This window comes from Lactuca serriola, chromosome 1 (genome assembly GCF_051521515.1).
Source record: "Lactuca serriola cultivar US96UC23 chromosome 1, Lser_US96UC23_V15, whole genome shotgun sequence".
Classification (NCBI taxonomy): Eukaryota; Viridiplantae; Streptophyta; class Magnoliopsida; order Asterales; family Asteraceae; genus Lactuca; species Lactuca serriola.
In genome coordinates, this window is record NC_136408.1 from 242251891 (window position 1) to 242265682 (window position 13792).

Here is a 13792-nt window from a genome sequence, read left to right on the forward strand (position 1 = left end):
AAGCCTGACCCACTCAGTTTTAAATTGTATTACAGGAAGTGGCGGAAGGGCATGAGATGGATGAACTATCAAGTTGTTTTGTTTGCAAGTCTGCATATGTTTATATTTGTTATATGACTTGTAATAATGTATTCGTTTATGCTTATTGGTCTGTATCGGAACATGACACCCCGAGTTTTGATTATAATGAAAATACATTTCTTTTATGAAATGCTTTGGTAAACATTGTTTTATCATGCTTTGTTTTTGGGAACAAATTCCGCAACTCTTTCAAATCAAAAGGATTTACTCTGAAATATTTAAAAGCATAAATGAAAATCGGTCTTTTCTGGCCGAGATTTTGGGGATGTCACACACAGCGACTCATTGACCATGGAATTCAATCCCCAACAGCGACAACAACCCTAGCCATCCCGGAACCCTCCAAACCACCTGACACTAAGCGGAAGCTCTGGGACGAAAAGAAGAAGAAACAATGAGCTGCCAAAAAGCAGCAAATTATGGCAGTGCATGCCGTGATAACCCCTGTTGCTGCTACTGCTCCAGTGAAGCAGTATGCTGGAAGTTTGCCTAAGTGCAACAAATGCAACTTCCACCACAATGACCCCTGCCGTGAAATGCAGTGTTCTAACTGCGACAAGAAAGGAGACACTGTCCATTTCTGTAGGTCTCCAGCAAGACCGATCACTCAAGTCCCTGGCTTAGGCGCGAGCCCAACCTGCTATGGATGTGGTGAAGCAGGCCACTACAAGAGGGACTGCCCTAAAGCAAAGAATGCAGGTGGATCGGGGAGAGTACTTGCAATAAGCCATGGGGAAGTAGTTGCTGACCCGATGGTGGTGACTGGTACATTCCTTCTCGATAGCTCATATGCATGCATTCTGTTCGATAGTGGAGAGGAGCGAAGCTTCGTGAACCATAAATTTGCTCACATACTTAAACATCAACCACACGCACTTAAAGAACAATTCACGATAGAAATGGCTAATGGGAAAATTGAAAGCACCAAGAGCATATACTTAGGTTGTACCTTAACTCTAGATAACCATTCATTTCCAATCGACCTCATGTCGGTTTCCATTAAAAGTTTCGACGTTATCATCGGCATGGATTGGTTGAGTCTTCATCGCGCTGACATCATGTGCTTTGAGAAAGCAATCCGTCTAAACCTCCTGTCTAATGAAACTCTCATAGTCTACGGTGACAAACCCAGTACAAGTCTTCGTATTATCTCCAGTATCCAAGCACATAAATACCTACGTAAGGAATATCGCGCATTCCTTGCTCATGTTGTCGATACAAGCCTAGAAACGAAAGAACTAAAGAACATTCCAGTAGTGAGCGACATCCCCGACATTTTCCCAGAAGCGCTACCAGGGTTACCTCCGCAACGACAGGTCGAGTTCAGAATCGACTTAATTCCAGGAGCTACCCCAGTAGCCTAGTCGCCCTACCGATTAGCACCAGCAGAGATGCAGGAATTATCTGGTCAGCTTAACGAACTACTCAGGAAGGGCTTCATAAGACCAAGCTTCTCACCGTGGGAGCACCAGTCTTGTTTGTTAAGAAGAAAGACAGATCATTCCGTATGTGTATCGACTACAGGGAACTCAACAAACTGACGGTCAAAAACCGTTACCCTCTGCCTCACATAGACGATCTATTTGACCAACTGCAATGGGCGAACTACTTTTCCAAAATTGATCTGAGATCCGGATATCACCAGTTACGAGTGCTAGAGGAGGATGTGCCGAAGACAGCCTTTCGAACTCGTTACGGACACTACGAGTTCGTGGTGATGCCATTCGGATTGACCAATGCGCCCGCAGTCTTCATGGATTTGATGAATAGAGTATGCCGACCTTACTTGGATCAGTTCGTTATTGTCTTTATTGACGACATTCTGATCTACTCCCGGAGTAAGGAAGAGCATTGCAACCACCTACGACAAGTTTTAAGAACTTTACGAACGGAGAAGCTCTATGCGAAGTTCTCGAAATGTGAATTTTGGATTCGAAGAATTGAATTCTTAGGACATGTGGTAAGCGAAGAGGGAATCCACGTGGATCCATCCAAAATTAAGGCTATTGAGATCTGGTCAGCACCAAAGACGCCTACAGAAATTCGTCAATTTCTAGGCCTTGCTGGCAACTACCACAGATTCATACAAAATTTCTCCAGTATTGCAAAACCTCTTACAACACTGACCCAGAAGGGCGTGGCCTTTGACTGGGAAGAGAAACAAGAGAGAGCATTTCAAACGCTCAAGCGAGCCTTGTGCACCGCACGAATACTATCCTTACCCGAAGGAATAGAGGAGTTCGTAGTCTATTGCGATGCATCGAATCAAGGGCTCCATTGTGTCCTGATGCAACGGGGTAAGGTCATCGCCTACGCCTCGAGACAGCTGAAGACACACGAAGTTAACTACACCACCCATAATCTTGAGCTGGGGGCAGTTGTGTTTGCCCTGAAGATCTGGAGACATTACTTGTATGGCACAAAAAGCACTATTTTTACCGACCACAAGAGTTTACAACACATATTCGATCATAAGGAGATCAACATGAGACTACGACGGTGGGTCGAGCTACTCAATGACTATGAATGCGACATTTGTTATCATCCGGGTAAAGCCAACGTAGTAGCAGACGCCCTAAGTCGGAATGAATATTCTGGTCGAAGGGTTAAGTCGTTGACAATGACTATCCATTCGCACTTGTCTAAACAAATTCAGGTGGCTCAACTTATCTGAACATGTGGCGAGTGAATCCCTCAGAGGAATGGATAAAAACTTAGAAGCCAAGGGTGGCGGAGCCCTATATTACATGGACCGGATCTGGACCCCGAAGCACGGTGGTTTCCGAGACTTGGTCATGACCGAGGCGCACAACACTCGGTATTCTGTCCACCCAGGTTCAGATAAGATGTATCTGGATCTTAATGATTGGGATATCAAATGGGCTATCCAAGATCAAGCAAATGGTCTAGAGCAATTTAATGGGCCTAGGGTAAGGCCCAAGTAAGCGGCTTGGGCCCAATTTAGAAAATTGGGCCATAAATGGGCCATAGTTTGGGCCTTAATGAGTATATGATGTTGGGCCTCAGAATGAGACCATGTATAGGCCTAGGCCCAATTTGGAAAATTGGGCCATGTGTTTGGCTTTGATTCCTAATTGACCTTGGGCCTACGGATTGGGCCTTGGGCTTGAATAAGCCAAGCGAGGGGTAATGTAGTAATTACCCAAAGAATGTATGTACGGTTATGTATTGAGACCCAATTATTAATTGGGTGTTATTTTGTTGTTGACAGTTTGGGAATCTGTCAGCCATCAGATGGGGTCGAGTCTGCGGGACATCGGCAAGTGTGGGATTGTGTCTTCGGGACTTTAGCAGTGTGAGGTGAGTTACCTTCCAGTAGCGGTGGGTCTAAGGCCACAATGCCGACCCACCAGTAGGAGACATATGATAGATGATTGTCCTTGTGATATCATCTAGGTTTGCTACTACCTGATATGTTATATGCTAGCATGATATGTTGTATGTGATAGTAGCCGAGTTCGGTTGTTAGGACCGAAGGGTAGTCAGACATCCCAGATACGTCTGACAGTATGTGATGATATGTTTGCATGCTGGCTTGTTATGTTATATGCGATAGAGGTAGTATGAGGGGACCAGTCCCGTGTTCGATTGTTAGGACCGAAGGGTAGTTCAGGCACCCCAGATATGTCTGATAGTATGTTTATGTTATGATATATGTGATAGTAGCAGTAGGGGGTGGAATAGTCCCCGAGGGTCGGTTGTTAGGACCGACGGGTAGGTCAGCACCCCAGAATGGCTTGACACAGGTAGGTCAGCATCCCATAATGGCTTGACACGGGTATGTCAGCACCCCAGAATGGCTTGACATGGGTAGGTCAGCACCCCAGAATGGCTTGACATGGGTAGGTCAGCACCCCAGAATGGCTTGACACGGGTAGGTCGGGCACCCCAGAATTGCCCGACAGTATGTATGCTATGTGATTGTATGGTATGTGGTATGATGGGGGAACTCACTAAGCTTTGTGCTTACGGTTTTCAGTTTTGGTTTTAGGTACTTCCTGTTTAAAGGAAAGGAGCCGGCTCGATCGCAGTGCATCACACTATGGTTTTCCGCATATGAGATCTTTGGGATTACACTCTAATATTATTTTATGATAACACCTTGGGTTATTTCTACTTTGGTTTTGACATGACATGATATTACAGATGTTTTATTACACTGTTGGTTTATAATGACGTATTTAAAAATGAAATTTTTGGCCTGTATTTTTGGGATGTTATAGTTTTATTATCGGGATTTTAGGAGGTAACCGCTCATTAACCAATCTAGTTAATTACCCAAGTTGAGCTTCAATAATTTTAATGGATGCTTGATGATTTCTCATGGTAGCATCAGCTGCATCGTGATGTTTTTCAGAAGCTTCCATGAATCCGTGAAGCATTGACTCTAAGTCCACTTTTTTCTCAAGTTGTGATTGTTCCTTTTGGTAAAAGTGTCAGCCGATTTTCCTATATTTCTCTTATTTTTGCTTTTTATACCTATGATATGGCAACCATTCCTTCTTCAGCTTCCTCAAATCTTCATTATAGCAGTATCCACTTGAGTAGAAAACTTGTGCCTTTCTATTCCCGTTTTCATCAAAATGCCAATCTTTTGTCAGATGTGGACCATTGTAGTTCTCATAACCCACACGTATCGCGAGTATGGATAGGTCCATCTTAGTCATTCTTCTATCCATGCTACTTAACAACCAATATCGCTGCCCAATGTTGTGAAAATCCCAACTAGGTCCCGATTAATCTCCGATTAATCCCTAGGCGCTACTCAACCGATTAGAGGGCTCCTAACGATTAATCCCTTCACACATAATGAGTGAAATAGTAGAGCTCGATGAAATTTTAACACTTTGAAGAAGTTATTGATGGGTTTTATGCATAAGAACAATCCTATGTGCTCATACAAACCCTAATGCTTGGATCTAGGTTTCTCTATTGTACATGCTTTGAATCCAAGACTAACAAACTTAGATCTAACATATTATAAACTGAATTAGGTTTTATAGAATTACCTTTGATTGTTATATAGCAATAACAATCAAATCCTTGCTTGAATTGGCTTCAAAAGCTTAGTGCCTCAAATGCTGCACTTCTAATGGAGTGACAAACACCTTATGCAACTTGGATGAAGAAGAGAAGAAAGGGGAGGCACCAAAAACGGCTGCAAACCCTAGAGAATCAGTTGTCCTCGTTTTTGGGGCCTAAGGGGTCCTTTATATACTTGTGTGGGCTGCTAGGGTTTTAGTCAAAACCCTAATGGACAGCTTAAACTGTAAGCAGCCCATGGAACCTTCTGGATAAGCCCATGGACGAAAATATGATGGACTTCCATCATAATTTCGTTCACCCCTTGTTCCTTTAGCATTCCTTAGCCCAATAACTAAATTATCCAATAATTGCAGTCCAGTCCCCTAAGTTTAATTAATCTCTTTTAGCCACAAAATTAATAATCAATTAATTCTTGACTAATATTAATAAAACAATGTGATTTCTCCTTTAATATATTATTCTCATAATACATTAATAAATCATATTTAAACCACTCTCTCCTTAATTCATCCTACATATTGCTATGGTGAAGGCAACTCAAAAGGACCATGCTCATAATCGGGTCAAGTACATACCAAAATAGTTATGGACTTAGACACTAATCCAACAGTCTCCCACTTGGATAAGTCTAATAACTATTTCCCGTATGACTTCAGAACCTGATCAGCAATCGTAGCTTTCAAAAGCCGTTGTCAACTCTGATCTTATCAAATAGCGTGTCCTTTAGATAAGGGATTATATATTCCTCCATTCTCAAGATATCGTATAGACAAAAGACATGAGTTTCAATCATTCTCTCTATACTGTTTCCCGACTTCCGATTTATGACGACTGATAACAGACTACAATTGAACACATCAACTTAGTCCCGGCTTGGCCAAGCGCTTAGGTGTCATCACTAAATCATCGAGAGGCCCACAGATATCGCTTTTATCCCACTTTGGGTAAAAGGAATGGATAAACTTCGACTCAAATGCTCGCTTGCATTTATTTATCGAGTCACACACAACAATAAGTTTTATAACACCAAGTTACTGGTGCGTTTACTTATTATCAATGTGCAACCGACCAACAAATAACAACTCACATGTCTCGGTTTCAAGAATATACAATATTATCGTCTCACTAATCACTCGTGATAAAACCATGAAGTGATCCAAGTGAGCGTGAGTTTAATCCAATACTCTAATCTTATCAAAGCACTCATGAACTCTGCAGCAAACTTGTGCCATGTCTAAACAATTCAGACAATCTACAGACAGATTCATGACAGTCTTTCTTCATACCTACTCCCAACGTATAACCGACTGTGGATGTTTGAATAACCTAGTTATTCTGGAAGTCAAAACATGCAAATTGAAACATAACAATAATACTTAATCCTATATGGCCTCAAACTTGTGAGAGTAAATAAAACATTTCTATTTAACCACCATATTGATTACTCATTATTATCGTTTAATGTTTCGGATAATCAATTCATTACTTGAATTACAACAACAATTGTCCCATGCTCTAAACATGCACACTTTGTTTTCTATGGTCCATGCTTTGTGAAATAGATCAATTGAAAAACTTTTTCAATGATGCTCATTTCACAATTCCTTAATCCCCATTGTTAGTGTAAGAACACAAGGTTCTTGCCACTACTAGAATATGCTAGATTCTAACATTTTACGCAACGATCCTTTCGCAAAGTCATAGCACAAAAGTCACCAAGACTTGGCTAATGAAATTACAAGGTACTCTATCGGAAATTGTTACAAGACAATTCCATAGACGTGAAGTCTCACATTCAAAGTACATTCATTTGAACATCCTTCTTGCATAAAAGTTTCTATCTAGGCATAGACTCTCAATATCCAATTCCCAATATGGAAACATTTCCACATTTGCCATATGACAGCTCATTCTTAATAGAATCTTATCTATTCATAATAATGTCGATATGGTCCATCCAATACCATACTTCCAACTACTCACAAGCGACCAATCCTTAGCGAACTTTGGATCGTCCTTTGATAGTTGTTTAATAATTTTAGTCAAAATCCATTCTAGTCCTTTTTCCCTCTTAATGCGCTAGACATTTGAAAAAATTTAGAATGGTAAAATATTATAACCTTTGCAATCGATCCTATACCCGAAGCGTATGGGACACGATGCATAATGTCTTACATAAAGATATGATACTTTACCAATCTTTTGCCATAATATTTTATGTGTCATGTTCTCACAATTCGAACTATGAAGAGGGATGTCGTAATCATAATCGAATTTTAAGAACACACAATGTACCCTTTGACTGAAAAAATTAAAATTTCTTAATCTAAGCTTTAGATTTTGAAACGAAGTATAATATTCTCTCCCTTAATTATAGCAAAACAACTTTTCAACCCATGCAACTTTGCAAATTTGAATCTTTGTTTTTCTATAATTAATATTGCTAACTTGCAATACTCGCCATAATAATCATACAATCATAACACTTATGCTCCCACTATCATGATGATTATCATATAAGCACAACACTTATGCTCCCACTAGCTTTGACATGTATTCAGAAAACAAATGAACTTCCAGAAAACAATGCCTATTGAATTTCTGAAATTCATATTTCTAATACCAGATGCTTCGATAAGCCTTTATCTAAGATTCTTAAACTTATACACCTTTGCCTTAGATAGCTCATATGTGTGCTTAAACAATTTAGAAATTATGTTACTAAGTTCCAAATATTCAAACTAATTGCCAAATCTCACAATTCGAACTATGGAAAGGGATGCCGTAACCATAATTGAATTTGAGAATACAATTTTCACAATCTCTATCTTCTTAAAATCTCTTTTAGTGAAAGCATTTCCTCATAGTCATTTTCATGAAGGAGGGAATCTTATGACACTTAGATTTTATGGTGTATGAGTTCCTATCCATGTGAATTTGCCAAAACCATGGTTTGCGACAAATCCAAACTCATATGGACTGAACTTTCTTAATCTTGATTTCTTGCCTTATGGTAACACGAGTGCCCACCATGTCTTCCAAGTAGTTTAGTAACTTGTCCTTACATATCAATGTGCTTTCCATCGACTAAGGCTCTAGTATGCATTCAAATGAGAACTCATAGAACTCACCTACACAACTAATTCAATTGGAATGGCACAGAAACAAAATAATGTCAGTACGATAGGTTGTAAACCTCAAGTCGTGTGCTAGTGATGATCGATAAGGTTCATTCTTGGTTTGTTCTTGAAACCTATCAAGACTATTAAGACTCCCACTGACTCCTTGACATATAATATTCTCTTGTCAAGAAACATTTCTTGACAAAGCAAATATTCAAGAGTTAGTGTAGTTCTTATCAAGACAAAACACTTCACATAATTGGTCCTAGTTGGTCTTTGTCTTATCCAAGACAACACACCTTACCAATTTCAAATGTGCAAGAATAAGAAAACTTTTTCAAGTTCCACATTTGATGAGTGTTATAAACCTACTTAAGACTTTTCACTCAATGTCACAATCTTGACTCTAAGTCTTGATAATGAACGAAGTATGATAGACTTATTGATTTAACCATTTCTACAATTCTCGATTCCTCTTCTTAGACATGCAAATGCACTAAGACTCACTTAAAGGGTCAATTGAGATATGGTTCTTAATCATTAAGACTTCATCATAAAACACAATAAAAGGTACACTCCCTTCTTCTTAGAATGGAGAAACTTTTATCTTTCTGCCTTCTTGATTCTTCTTATTCGTTCTGCTATTGATTGAAACTATTTCAGTTAACTCAGAATTATACTCAATCTTATAAGTATAACCATATTTACTAAACTTTAGTAAATCATGACGAATATCTTTGTCACTCTTGTGGTGGACTTGATCAACGCACAACCTAGTGTACTTGATCTCCTAGTCCTTCAATTGACACTTTGTTAAAGAATTAGCCTAAGTTTCCCAAATGTGAAAGTTTTTCATTCATCATACAATACACTTTGCATGATTCCAAGTTTCTGTCCAATTGAAACTTGGATGATGAGAAACTTTCCCTATTTGGTAAACTTTTGACATTTCCACAAATAACATAATTAAGAATCAAAACCATTATTGCTAATAATAGAAACATTCAAACATCAATTTTTCATACATGCCATCGCAAGGATAAATAAATAAGATAAAATCAGAATTCATTTTATTGCGGAAAAAATTTTGTCCTTACAATGCAACTTAATTGAAAAACTATGTTATTACATATTTCTTAACAATCTTTTCTAACTCCAAGTAGTAGCTCAAGAATCCAATCTTCAAGTAATGCGATCGAAATCCATTTCTTCACGATCAGATTCAGCTCACTTCTTCCCTTAAGCTTCTTCTCTTTTCTTCGATCCTACAAAACATCAAAATGTATTCTTATCACATCATGTATTAAGAATCTAGAATAGGAATTTAAAAGAGTTAGATAATGGATTTTACCTAAAGCAGAGCCAAACGTCTTGACTCTCCCATCTCTTAGATCTCTCAGGTAGTTAGGGCAGCTTCGTCTCCAATGCCCCTTCTCTTGGAAATAAAAGCAAATGGACTCCCTTGGCACAGCACATCGGACAATCACAGACTTAGTTCTTTCTGGACTTCCAATGTTGCCAGTGTCCATTGAAGTTTGGGAGTTTGATTCACCAGACAAATTTGCTTGACCAGCACGCCAAATCATTGCTGATTCAACAGCTATAAGCGAATAGGTGAGATCAAGTAGGGTCACGCCGTGGTCCATCATATAGTGCTCTCTAATGAACTCACTATATGATTCAGGAAGTGACTGAAGAACCCAGTGAACAGCCAACTCGCTTGAAATCTCGACACCCAACATGCTTAACCTATCAATGTGTGACTTCATCTCTAAGACGTGTGCACACACAGGTTTCCCATCTTCGTGTTTACTTGCCAAAAGGGATTGAGTGAGCTTGAACTTTTCAAGCCTTTGAACTTGTGGGTCAGGGAGAATAATTGGAGGAGGTGGAGGAAGTGAAGCATGACTCTCATTTCCTCGATCATATCTTGGAATGTCATCTTCATTTGGAAAGCTTGTTCCAAAGGATTTGGGAAGACCATTGTAAGATTCAGACATCTACAAAACGGGAGAAATTCAAGTTAAGTTGATTGAGTCCTTAATAAAACACCCAAATGAGTTATTAAGGCTAGGATCCAACACAATATTCTACAACCTAGAAAAGGGATGCCGTAATCTAGTTGCAAAATATTTGAAGGTAGGTAAATGACGATTTACCAATTTCCACCATGAAAAACGAAAAGGAAGATTAGATTTTAAATGAATTGAAACTCCTAGATCTTTTGAGATTCATTGAACTTTTCAATGGCATGTTTAATCTCGATTATGCCCTACTATTTGTGACTGGGATGCCGAGGATCACAAACAAGGTGTGAATAACCATACGAATCACGTGGTGCACCCAATGCTACTATCACCTAATCAATGTGCCGGTTAGCCACACATGCTCCATTGATCTATGATAAGCATCGAGCCACCCTTCGCCACCTATGTCATCCCCAAATTAGTGTGCCGGTTAACCACACACGCTCCACTAACGTTTGACAAGGGTACGAAGTGTAATTCCATGGGTTAGCATACAATTTCACATTTTGCCTAAAGTAACTATGATTTGGGAATTTGAAAAAGCATTTAGTTACTTTGTACTTCATTATACTTATAATGGAAGGTTTCTGTCCTATCCTACCCGTTCGGCTAACGACCCTCCACTAGTCAAGAGTGCGGTGGGTAAGAGTGGATACCCATTCAATCGCCCTTTTATATGCAATTTCCTTAAACACCCCTTATAGACCAGCTTCGTGAATGAGGCCTACTAACGGTAAGAATGACTGTTTACTCATACATATATAATACTAAACTTTTAATGTTATATATAGTATAGGGTGTATTTTACACTTTTAAAATACTAGGTGGTTTAATTTAGTGAAATTATGCTTTTAATTTAATTAAATGTAAACCAAAACTTTATGGGTTTATTAAATCACTTTTAATTATACACTTTAATTAATTAATATATCATAAGGGTGTGATTTGAACTTTTTCAAATTACTAGGTTTTCAGAATTTAACATTTCAAAATTAAACTTTTAATTAACTATTAAATTCCAAAAACTTGATGGCAAGTTTTGAAACATTTCAAAACATTAGGGATCAAATAACAAATAATTCAAATTAAACAATTAATTTCACAATTATCTATATTTGACCTAATCTAATTTTAGTCATTAGATAATTACCAAATAATTTGAAATAATCCATATTTATCATATAAACAAACTATTATTTAAAAGATTTGAAATTATCTATTGTTTTGGCAAGGATAATCACTAATTTAAGATAAAAATCGGATTTTAACTTCAAAAAAAACGAATTAGGTATCAAATCCAAGTCAAAACAGCAGCAAAAACCCGAAATTCCCTCTGTCTGACCCCTGGACTCGCCGAGTCAGGGACACACTCGCCGAGTTCATCCACTGACTCGCCGAGTCAGGTCGGGCAGACGCCAAAAATCGATTTTTCAGCAAATAAAGCAGTTAAGCATCACATACAACTGAAACCAATCAAGGCTCTAATACCACTGATGGGTTTTATGCATAAGAACAATCCTATGTGCTCATACAAACCCTAATGCTTGGATCTAGGTTTCTCTATTGTCCATGCTTTGAATCCAAGACTAACAAACTTAGATCTAACATATTATAAACTGAATTAGGGTTTATAGAATTAACTTTGATTGTTATATTGCAATAACAATCAAATCCTTGCTTGAATTGGCTTCAAAAGCTTAGTGCCTCAAATGCTGCACCTCTAATGGAGTCACAAACACCTTATGCAACTTGGATGAAGAAGAGAAGAAACGGGAGGCACCAAAAAAGGCTGGAAACCCTAGAGAATCAGTTGTCCTCGTTTTTGGGGCCTAAGGGGTCCTTTATATACTTGTGTGGGCTGCTAGGGTTTCAGTCAAAACCCTAATGGACAGCTTGAACTCTAAGCAGCCCATGGAACCTTCTGGATAAGGCCATGGACGAAAATATGATGGGCTTCCATCATAATTTCGTTCACCCCTTGTTCCTTTAGCATTCCTTAGCCCAATAACTAAATTATCCAATAATTGCAGTCCAGTCCCCTAAGTTTAATTAATCTCTTTTAGCCAAAAAATTAATAATCAATTAATTCTTGACTAATATTAATTAAACAATATGATTTCTCCTTTAATATAAAATTCTCATAATACATTAATAAATCATATTTAAACCTCTCTCTCCTTAATTCATCCTACATATTGCTATGGTGAAGGCAACCCAAAAGGACCATGCTCATAATCGGGTCAAGTACATACCAAAATAGTTATGGACTTAGACACTAATCCAATAGTTATATCTTAGTAGAAACTGTTTAAGGTATGATTAGTCTTTTATTAATCATAATAACCTATTTTGTTATGATATTAGTGGTATTTATGAACTTTTATATGATATTAGTCATATTTAATTTTTTAAAATTCAAAAAATTATCAATCAAAGGTCCTCGGTTAATCCCCCGATTAATCTCCTCCTAGCCGATTAATCCCTTAACCCCAGTCCACCGACTAGCTAACGTCAAGCGATTTTTACAACCTTGTCGCTGCCATATCTTTTGAAGCACCATTCCATATCCTAGTTCCATCATTATGAGGGTTGTGATATTCCCGTGAATGCTATGAAAATTCTTCGATTAGTTCTTTTATTTCAGCAAGATTCTTCTTCGTTAAAGGTCCTTGAGAATCAAGGATTTTCCTTGTCGTCACGTTCACTCCATCGTAGAAGATCGAGACTTCTTGTTGCTCGTTTAGATCATTTTGGGGACAATTTCTTATCAACCTTTTATATCGCTCCCATGCCTCGTATAAAGACTCCCCCACTTGTTGCACAAAATTAGCTATGACCTTCTTGACTTTAGAAACTTTTGATGGTGGGAAAAATTGTTGGAGGAATTCTTCACGCATCTATACCCAAGTGGTGATTGAACCTGGTGAAAGTGCCTTCAACCAATCTTTAGTTGCTCCTTTAAAAGTAACCAGAAACATTCTTAACAAGACAGTCTCTCGAGGTGCATTAGGAATGTTGAAATAGTCAGGTATATCACTTACTTTAGCGAGGTGCTTGTATGCATCTTCATGGTCTTTTCTGGAAAATGGAATATCCTTTAATGTCGAATGGATATGTCCCTTAAGCTCGAAGGTAGCAGTAGAAGGAATTACGTGTTGCACAAGTCCTGGACCGGTGTCCTTTCTTAGTCAGTTCTTGTACGCCCCCATCGTCATGTCAACAATGCCCGTCATGATGCTTTTTGGCTCGCTTTCGGGTTCACTACTTTTGTCTGTTTCTATTTTGGGCTCATAATCAACTTCCTTTTTGTTAGGAGTTCTTTCAAAGATTTCGAATGTGCTTTCGTTTTTCGGAATCTTACTTGATCCTCCTACATTCTTGTCCTTCTTTTTATGAAAAGTTGACTCTGGATCTTCAAGTGGTGGTGTCAACGACATGTTTGATCCACGGGTCATATACCACTGTAACAAAAACAAAAATAAAACGTAAAAACGA

The 13792-nt window shown here is 38.5% G+C and overlaps 1 non-coding gene across 1 annotated transcript; it reads left to right on the forward strand.

The window, feature by feature from the left end:
• The first annotated feature begins 13039 nt into the window (after window positions 1-13039).
• LOC145080758 (small nucleolar RNA R71) lies at window positions 13040-13146 on the forward strand. The gene has a single exon (XR_013695344.1). It is a non-coding gene; the product is annotated as a small nucleolar RNA R71 (small nucleolar RNA).
• The last annotated feature ends 646 nt before the right edge of the window (window positions 13147-13792 follow it).